Raw genomic sequence first — 11,194 nt, 5'->3', positions numbered from 1 at the left:
ATGCCAAACGGGACCCCGTTCAGACCTGTTCGTGTGTGAACTGGTCCTGTTTATACCTCTTTGAATGCCAAACGGGACCCCGTTCAGACCTGTTCGCGTGTAAACTGGTCCAGTTTATACCTGTTTGAATGTCAAACGGGACCCCGTTCAGACCTGTTCGTGTGTAAACTGGTCCAGTTTATACCTATTTGCATGCCAAACGGGACCCCGTTCAAACCTGTTCATGTGTAAACTGGTCCTGTTTATACCTGTTTGTTGCTAAACAGGTCCCTGTTAGAACCAGTTTAAACCTGTATAACCCAGTTTGAATTTAAATAGGATTTTCCAATAGGGTATAACCATCCTCCATGTCTTGCTGGAGTGCAGAAAAATTGAAGCTACGGGAATTGTTATACGAAAGTCTAACTTTCTGCAAGATGTTGGTTCACTGGAAATATATAGTTCCCAAATTTTTGTAGCGCAGAATTTTTCCAGAAGCAGCTGCTCCGATAGCATTGTTTTGTGGAGCACGTGCCTACAGATTATTTCATTTAATGGCCTCGCTGAGGCAATGGCGCTCGTGGCATTACTATATTTTATTATCTCATTCCAGCAGAGCATATTTTTTAGATTCATAGGACACCTGGCAGGTCATTGCGACCATTTCAATAGACATATTTTACTACTTTGTTAGTCCCTACACAGCCACGTTACATTTTCTTAACCAAACACCATGTCATTTGTCATTATTTGCAGTATTGAGAGCACAACAACATTGCTTGGCCTCTTTGGCTACGATTGGCCTTTGCGCCATTAAACACGACATACAATCATCATATCTTGTCCCGTGCAGTGACCGCAGAGAATCAGTCATCCAGCCAAGTCATTCATGAAAATGATGAGAGCAAATTTTTCCCCTGAATACGATACGCTCAATGAACCGTGCACAGTACAGTGGATGATGAATACACTGACCCTGATGCAGAACTCGGAGAGTTCATGAGGAAGAACTAAGACAACAAGCTTCCAAGTAAGACAACCTCCCTACTGCTGGTAATGCTCTTAGTTCTTACGTTTGTCGCTGCTACAGGGCTCACGTGGTCGCAAGTGGACGCATTACTAAAGCTACTAACTTACCTGTTTGGGCAAGACGTCGTTCCAGCATCTAACTGTGAATCTAGAAAGCTGTGGCACTTCAAGCAGTCAAAGACTATTGAAGTTCAGGCTTACAGTCTGGCATGTCTTCACTTGACTGGAAACTGGGGACACAACAAAGAACGGTGTAATATTTGTGCCTTGGAAACGACTCTACCATACATGCTGAGGAAGTGAAACATATCGATTACTCTTGGTATATGTGACGACCCTAATTTTAGACTGCAACTGCGTCGGCGTGATGCGGTACTACAGTTCACGTGTACAGTCTGGCATGTCTTCACTTGGCTGCAAACTGGGGAAACAGCGAAGAATGGTGTAATATTTGTGCCGTGGAAACAACACTACCATACATGCTGAGGAAGTGAAACATATCGATTGCTCTTGGTATATGTGATGACCCTAGTTTTAGACTGCAACTGCGTCGGCGTGATGCGGTACATCACGTCAATGGCAGAAATACGCCTGGATTTCCCATACAATCGCCATCACAATAAAATGACAATAACTTGTATTGCTGATTACTTGCAAGCTAGAAGCTAGCAGGTTTTCTTTAACAAAGCTAAGTCCAATATTATCGAAGTTAAAGCCAGTGTGCCGAAAGGCTTTGTGTTAACCACGCTTTTATTTGCAGCATATAATAATTACATTATGAAACTCACTGAAAGGTTGTCAGTTAAACTGCGATTATACGACAATGATTGTGCATTGTATTTCAAGGTTTCCCATGCTAGTGGCCATTCAATAATAAATGAAGTTTCTTTTCTAACTTCTGTGCTGGAGAAATTCTTGGCAACTAACATGTAATTTAATGAAGACTGTTTCAATGAAACTAACATCGGAAATGTAAAACCGTTCAAATACCTAGGGGTAACTTTTGCTTATAACATGAAATGGCAGAAACACATGGACCGCATACACATGCAGGCACTTCGCAGAGTAGCTTATTTATGCGTCCGTTGTCTTGCCTCTGTAATTTTCTTGTATAAGGCGACTTCGCACTAGAGCGTAAAATAGCACACCGACACGAACATAAAAAAAGACGCACCGAATGCTAGTTTTTCATGTTCCTGTCAGTGTCCTTTTTTCGCGTTAGTTCGATGTCTCCTTATACGGATAACCACCAACTAGCCCAGCTTCCTGCCCTAAATGTTCTTGTGGCGCTAACAAATTGGAATCTCTGGAAAAGAAAGCCATAATATTGAAATATATAGCAGATATGACTGTCAGGTTTCATCATGACATGTCCCTAATTTATCACTTGGCACTCTTTTATAAAGACGCACGTGCGAAAGCCTTGCCACCTTGAGAAAAATCACAGAAGGGTTAGCAATAATTGACGCACCAGTTGCACTTGGGAAGTGCTCTGCCCATGGAGCTCCAAGCAATCACCCGCTTAACCTTGTCCCATTCCAACCACGCCTAACAATTTAAAATTTAGTTTTTGCCATATACTATCGAGCTCTACAATAATTTTGACGGCTGACTTCGGCAGTTGCCTCCTGCTCACTTCGCGAAGTAAATCCCTCATCATATATCTCATTAGTTTTAAGACCTGTTTGTATGATGTTTTAGTTTATTCCGATGTACACGCTATGTATCCACCAATGTTTCTATTTTTACACGCAAGCTTGCTTTGTTATGACTCAGGCGTATATGACACATTCTTCTGTTGCTTGTGCACTCGAACAGTTTCGTGCTCGATCTATACTTTCTGTGAGCAACATCTGTACCCAAACCTGCAATGTCTCGCACGGAGACGTCAGTATACGGTAATATATAAATAAATACCACACCCACCATCACTATTTGTTCAGAGAGGCAAGGGGTGCTTTGCGCTTTGGAATACAATGATTTGCCTCCTCAACTCGAAGCCACACTTGCATCACACATGCGACTACACGCTTTTCTACACGTCACCGTTTAGTGGGTGCTGTCAGACCATGGGATGCAGGGAAACGGGATCACTCACTCCCTCGGTCGCGAAACATAGATTCCGAGCATTCCTATTGTGTGGCCCGCTGTGTACTGTCCAAGGAGTCGTCACGCACAGCGCAGGTAGCAGTGTCTAAATAGACTGATAGGCATGCAATAGACCACACGCACCCCTCCCGCGCCTCCTCGCACATTTAACCGCAACAGCCGCTTGGCCCATCCGCCAAGCTCGAACATTCGAAGTGGATAAAGATGCCGCGAACCACTATTTAAAGCACCGCCACGGTCTCCTGTCCTGCTAGGTCTGCGGGGACTACCCAAACCTATCGCACACCTAATGGGGCATTGTCGTTATAAATTATCGCTGTCTTTTTTCAATCCTTTTATGTCAGTCTCCATACCTTCCGCACTCGCGGGTTAGCTGCACTAGTCTACAAGAACACCTTCGCTCCATGTTCTGACAACTACTCCTCCAGCACATTCAGGTACATTCAGGGAGATTCCCTACCTCGTCATCCTGTTTATCATCAGCCTGTTTTATGTCCACAGCAGGACGAAGGCCTCTACCTGCGATTTCTAATTACACCTGTCCCTCGCCAACTGATTGCAACTAGGGCCCGCGAATGATCTAATTTCATCGCTCCACCTCGTCTTCTGCCATTCTCGACCGAATTTCCCTTCTCTTGGTACCCATTCTACAACCCTAATGATCTAATCATTATCTAACCAGCACATTACATGACCTGGCCAGCTCCACTTTTTTCTCGATGTCATAAAATAACGTCTAGAGGCGCTTGCTCTCATATCCAAACCACTCTATTTCTGTCTGTTAGCGTTATGCCTAGCAATCTTCTTTCCATCGCTCTCTGCGCGATCCTTAACTTGTTCTCAAGCTTCTTTGTCAGTCTCCAAGTCTCTGCCCCATATGTCAGCAGCGGTAGAATTCACTGATTGTAACCTTCCTTTTCAATGATAATGGTGAGCTTCCAGTCAGGAGTCGATAATGTTTGCCGTATGCGATGCAACCATGAACATGAAGTTCCTTCCCATGATCAGGGTTCCCCATGATTATTTGACCTGGAGAACCGTACTCCTTCACAGACGTTAGAGGCTGACTGGCTATCTCGAACTGTTGTTCCCTTGACATCATTAGTCATCATTATTTTTGGCTTAGGCGTAATAATCTTTAACCCCACTCTTACACTTTGAAAGTCTTCAATCATTTGTTGTAACTCGTCTGCATGGTTGCTGAATAGAACAAAGTCATCGGCAGATCAAAGGTTACTGAGATTCATTCATTCATTCATTCATTCATTCATTCATTCATTCATTCATTCATTCATTCATTCATTCATTCATTCATTCATTCCATTTTATTGCTACTCTTGCCATATAAATTATCAACAGACTGACTGAACCCATAGCCAGAGGCTTGTGTGGGGTTCACAAACAAAAATACACGATGGCAATGGCACAGCGCTTGTGTAAAATCAAAAGCCCGAAATCATGGTGAAAGACCAAAGTACCAAAGTATAGTATACAATGAGGTGAAAATATAATAATCTATATTTACGACAGAGTGAATAAAGACCTGTCATGAACAACACGGTACAACAAACAAACTGAAAACGTCTATCACGTCGATTAAATAAGTAAAGTATGTTTTTAATGTTTTATTTGTTTCGTGGGACTGTTTTATTTCTGGGGATAAAGCAATCGAAGCTTGACTCCTGAAAGCAGCACCAATCGTTCAATGTAGATGTTATTATTCGGTGGCAGATTAAAGTTACTATGTGCGAGGTTTCTTGTGAGTCGAGAAGCAGAGCGAAACAGGTAAGCATTGAAAGGTTGATTGTATTTCAATATGTATTTTGAACACACCGCCATCTTTAAAGACCGCAAAAGGTCAAAATAAAGGATATTTAATAACTGGAAAATTGGTTTAGTTGGTTCAGTATACTTGCTTTGTGGTATAATTCGGATAGGCCGCTTTTGTAATCACCGGATAGCATCAAGGTAAGTGTTCTATGTCAAACCCCATGATTGGGGTTTCTGGAAATACATTTCAGTGAAGAATTGTCATGGAATACGCATGTAAATTCCCTTTGCGGTGAATTATCAAAAACATCGGTGTAATCTATGAAATTGCACACCTGATCCCTCTATGGCTGAAAAAACAACTGTATAATGCACTTATTTATTCAAAGCTTTGCTGCGGTATATTGGTTTGTGGTACAACAACCAGAACAAATTACACGAAATTGATTACCTTACGAAAAAAGTGTTATCCGTTTATATGCAAATTACTATGGCCGTTTTTCAGATCTAAGAACCGGTCCACTATTCCAAAAATATTATATTCTGCGTGCGGACAGGATATATTATATGCAAATTCTTCTGGAAATCCGAAAAAGAAATCCAAGCGCTCAATGTAGTCAATGTAACCTCTCCGGATACTCCTTGCGACACAGCTCACGACACACACAAAAAGCAAGGACCAATTACGGGAAACAAACATTTCTCTATCAGTCCAGAAAAATAATGAACAGTTCCAGTGCATCTGTATCCTTAAACATTTCTTTACAGACATAAAAAAAGACTAAGAGATTGGTTAGATAGGGAAGACATACACTTTAAAATTGTATGAATGCGTGTAATAAAATTAAAAATGTTTCTGCCATGAATTACATAATTTTTCTTTTCAGGATCCACATATATCATTTAATATCTATTGTTGGTTTTTGTATTAACACAAATTTGTTTGCGTCCACGTATTGTATCCAGTGTTTTAATAATTTGGCACACAATTATGACGTTTCTTTTCTTTTTTGCGCATGTTGTTGCTCTATAATGCTCCAAAGGTTAGCTGACGTTTATTTCATGTGTAATTGTACAATTTTAGCATACCATTAGCATCTCAAATACTTACTTGCACTTAGCCGTTGTTGTACATTGTACCATATATTTGAAGAATCGAATCACCATGAACATTGCTACCATGAATTTTCACAGTAACCAACGCTGTTGTAACGCGCAAAATTGTACATATGTGTGTGACCTGCTGTCAAACCTGTCGTTCGTGGGGGCTGAGACCATCTCAGGCTTTATGCCTTTAATCTTAGTCTACCCTCGTTTGAATGAACGAGAAATAAAATTCAATTCAATTCTACACAGTATGTTAAATAACTGGTAATAAGGGCAAAATAAAGGGTAAGCAGCGTATCTGTGGTAAAACCATCGCGGGCATGTATTAAGGCACAACAGCCTGAAGCCAACTTCGAACAGACGGCACTAATTTGATTTTTCCAGTGAAGATGTTCATCTAGAATGACACCAAATATTTAAATGAGTGTGTTCGTTCGAGTGTGTGGTCATTATAGAAAATGTTAATTTGGAAGCTGTCAATGACTTCTGCTCGTGAGCTAAATACTATATATTTGGTTTTGCTTGAATAATTCGTTAGATCGTTGGTGAAAAATCAGCTTGAATTTTTTTTCAATTCATCGTTTGTCTCTGCTTCTAGATCCTCGTGGTTGTAAGCTGTAACCATGATCGCAGTGTTACCTATATACAATAAAATTTCAAAGGAACTTAGGACCTTTAACAATTTATTCAAGTATAACGAAAATAACGGGCCCTAAAATGGATCCTCGAGGAACCCCGGTCTGTAAATATTGAAGTGATGATTTAATGTTCTCCATAACCACAGCTTGTTGACGGTTTTCGATGTAACTGGAAAGTAAGCTGGAGACTTCACCACGGAATCTATAGAGGTTTAACTTGTTCAGCATAATAGCGTGATCCGCGGTATCAAACGTAGTCTTTAAATCAACAAATGGCGGCCAGTTTGTCTTCATGTGATGCTGTAATAATTAATTAAGTCAAGCTTAGGACTGGAGATACCGCTGAGTGACGTTTTCGAAATTCATGCTGCTGTTGACAGAGTAAGATATATTTTTCTAATTTGGAAATATTATTGGATAGAATCTTTTCGTAAATATTATTAACACTTAGGACAGAAATGGGTCTCTTTCTTGGCGGGTTGGATCGGTCTCCATCATTGTATACAGGGACAACTTTGCCCATCTTTAGTGCAGAGGGGCACTTTGCACCCTTTAATGAATGATTAAAAAGTTCGCATAAGATCGGTACCAAGATATAAGTGTTTTCCTTATGTATGAGTGGGTAAATTCCGTCTAGTCTGGTAGATTTATTGAGGAGGAGGAGGAGGAAGTAAACTTTATTGCTCTAGAAAGAGTAATTCAGCGGTCGAGCCGGATGTCTTCATCTTCTATTGGTTGAGAACGATCTCAGGCCTGCATGGTTGGCGCCCCTATTCCAGGGCACCACTGAGCGTGGCTGCTCGTCGGGCATGATATACCAGCCTTCTTTGGAGGGTAGGGTCGCCGCTGGAGAGCACGCTCTCCCACTGCTCCGCACTCGGATTACCTATTTTGTGGAATGCCTTATTCGTATTGCACTCCCATGTGATGTGATAAAGTGTGGGTATTGCGCCACACCACGGGCATGTGTCCCTGTATTCACTTGAGAACATTTTGCCTAACATATGCAAATTAGGGAAAGCTCCTGTCTCCAGCTTTCACCAGGAAACTGCCTGTTGTTGAGTGAGTGTATTATGGGGCGGGGGATATCTGATCCTTCTCCCTCTATGGTAATTTAGTATGTCGAAGTACGTTGGGATCACTGTCATGAAATCCTCAGGGTCTCTGTTTAGGTCCGCTCGGTTTGTATGCTCGCGAGCGATCCTATCAACCCTTTGCTTGCCTTCCATCTCAGTGTGCCCGGTACCCAAAAGATGGCGTGTCGAATGCGTTTATTCTTTTGGCCAGTGCGGAGGAAGATTCGGAGCGCTTTTTGACCGATTCTGCCGTTAATGTAGTTTCGGCATGCTTCCTTGGAGTCTGTTAGAATCGTAAGGGATCTATTTGTGTGGCAGCCCTCCACAGATGCTAGAGCAACAGCCATTTCCTCTCCCTCGGTTACCGTACAATCCCGTGCCGACGCGCAAGCGATTTCCCTATAGTCCAAGTCTATTACTGCCGCGACGACTCTTTTTTCTGTGTCCCTTCGTTCTCGAGGATATACCGCGGCGTCCGTGTATGCCGTGTTCGCCTTGGTTGCTAGGCATTTTTCTACATATTTCGCCTAAGCGTTCCGCCTGGCTGTGTGTAAATTCGGGTCAGTGTTTCTTGGCAGGAGCCCTACCTTGATGGTGCTGCGATACTCATCGGGTAGGTTTGCCGTTCTTTGTTCTTCCCTTTCAATTTCCTTGTGCCCCAGTTTTTTAGGAGCTTTCTGCCCCTGGTAGTTTGCTGGAGTCTGAGTAGGTATGACCCTAACTGTGCTTCTTAGAGCTCCTCGAACGTGTTGTGGTGTCCGAGGCCTAGCAGCTTCTCTGTCGAGGTGTTGGCCGGTAGGTGGCGTCGGCCTGGTCCCGTTCGCATTTGTTTATATTGTAATATGGGAGGGCGTACGTGATCCGGCTGATTATGAGGCTGTTAACCAACCTGACCATATCTTCCTCCTTCATGCGCCGCTTCTTTTTTGCGAGACGCGGGTGTGTGTGCAGCGTTGATTGCTCTGCGCCCACATTCCCAAAATCCTGAGGGCTTCTTTTCTGGTATCTTCTGTTTTTCTAGGGTGACGCTGATTTGTTCTTCCGAGCGCTTTGCTCTTCTGACTCTCAGGAGCTCGGACTTCTCCGTCGAGCAGGCTAGGCCTCTTTCCCTGACACAATCTTCCACGCGTGTTGCAGCGGCTTGTAGTCGTTCTTCTTTTTGGCTGAGTGAGCCTTGGTTAGACCAGACGGTGATATCGTCGGCATAAATGGCGTGATATATGCTGTCAATCTCTTCCAGCTTTCGGCCTATCCCAATCATTGCAATGTTGAAAAGGATCGGTGAGATCACGGATCCCTGCGGGGTTCCTTTGTTAGGCGTGTGCAACTTGTCTGTCCACAGGTCTCCTAACCCCACCGTGGCTATTCTGTTTGATAGGAACGCTGTCATGCAGCCGTGGGTTCTTCGCCCGTTGTTGAGATCGTCCAGTCCCTCGAGGATGGCCGCGTGGCTGACGTTGTCGAACGCTCCTTTGACATCAAGTGCCATTATTATGTTTTCTCCATTGTAGGTGATGTTGCTTAGAACCCCCTCTTTCATTTGTAGTAGGACGCCTTGGGTTGATAATGTGGAGCGAAAGCCGAACATACTCTGGCGATACAGTTCTTCGTCTTCCATGTATTGTTGTAGCCTCCTTGTCACGATTCGCTCGTAAAACTTGCCAAGGCACGAAGTGAGTGATATCGGCCGTAGGTTTTTTACTAATAGCTTTTTCCCTGGCTTGGGGATCATAACTACTTTCGCATGTTTGCATTCCTGTGGCAGTGTCCCCGCTTCCCAATGTGTGTTGAGGAAGTTCGTCAGCGTTGTGACCACCTCATCACTTAGGTTGCGGTTCAGTGCATTCCTAATCTTGCCTGCGCCTGCTGCTGTGTTCCGGGTGGATGCCTTAACTGCTGCGAAAACTTCCTCCCTAGTGATGGGTCTATCTAGGTCAGGGTTTTCTTCGCCTCGGTATCTCTCCGTGTACGCTTCGCGTTTATCTTGCCCGTAGCACTTTACACGAACTTTTTCAGTAGCTCTTCTTCTGTCCCTTCAAATTTGTGTACTAGTCTTTGGATGGCCTTGTTACTTCCTGACTTGGTCTTGGTTGGGTCCATCAGAGCCTTGAGGATACGCTAGGTCTTTGCGGTGCTGAGGGTTCGATTCAGCGAGTCGCTAAACTTTTGCCAACTTTGTCGTGTGAGTTGGGCTGTGTATACCTCTGCCTCCACGGTAACCTCTGCAATCTTCTTGTTTAGCTGCTTATTTAGCCGTTGTTCCTTCCACCTTTTGGTTAGTCCACGCCTTGCGTCCCATGGCCCGAGGAGTCGCGAGTCCACCACCGGTGTTTGCTCTGACCTTTCCACCTCCTGGGTGTAGTGCTGTTGTATTTCCTTTAGTTGTTTGCACCATTCCTCTATGGAACTAATCATGGAACTGCGAGAGCAAAGGATGGGTAGCCTGCCGCGACAGCAGACTTCACCTCCAGCTATGGAGCAACAGCCACAGCAGCCGGAAAAGGGAACCGTAGAAATGCAAATGCAATCCTTTATGCAAAAAATGCAGGAGCAAATGAGTTTATTGCAACAGCAGATCGCAATGCAACATGAAAGTTTTCGCAACTACTTAAAAAAGCAAAACACACAAAAGATAACCAATGAGGCTAGAGATAGACTCTATCACGAAAAAAGATTCGGCACCGAAAACAAAGTAGAACAACCAACGATAAACCAACAAGGCTAGACACAACACATTAGATATATGGCAGTGGAACTGCAGAGGCAACCGCAAAAAGCAAGACCGCTGCAGCAATTCATAAATTCACAGTTAAGTCCACCTGACATAATCGCGCTGCAGGAGACAAACACCGTGCCGACACTCAAGGGATACACGTGCCAAGAAAAAGATCGCACGGCCACCTTAATTAGTAAAAAACTAGTCGCCATAGCACACGATGAAATTCCGGACACGCGGATAGAACACATCGTGACAGAGATAATTCCAAAGAAAAAGGGAAAAGTGAAAAGCACTTTTATCATAAACTTATGCAGCCCACCGCGACAAAATCACGGGGATTTTCAGAAACTTCATAAATCCAACACCCTACTTATAATGGGCGACTTTAATGCTAGGGGGAAGAGCTGGAGATATCATAAAGACACTAAGAAGGGAACGCAAGTTAGCGACGCAGCAGAAATCACAAGCTGCACCCTTTTAACAGACGCAAACCAACCAACGCGCCTAGGCAACAGCGTTAGTCCCGACACATGCCCAGACCTGACATAGGTCAAGGAAGCTATGCAAGCCACGTGGGAGAACCTGCTGGAGAGCCTTGGTAGCGACCATTACATTATAAGAGCACAAGTGTCAGCAGAGAACATCAAGCGCAAGATAGGAGCAGCCAAATAACGGACTGGAATGGGTTTCGCAAAGACTTATTGAACTCATCATATTCGCCGTCGATCCTTACTCCTATGCCTTCGCAGTTTATTATCTTCAATACT

This window comes from Dermacentor albipictus, chromosome 8 (assembly GCF_038994185.2).
Source record: "Dermacentor albipictus isolate Rhodes 1998 colony chromosome 8, USDA_Dalb.pri_finalv2, whole genome shotgun sequence".
Lineage (NCBI taxonomy): Eukaryota > Metazoa > Arthropoda > Arachnida > Ixodida > Ixodidae > Dermacentor > Dermacentor albipictus.
This window is presented reverse-complemented; position numbering follows the sequence as displayed.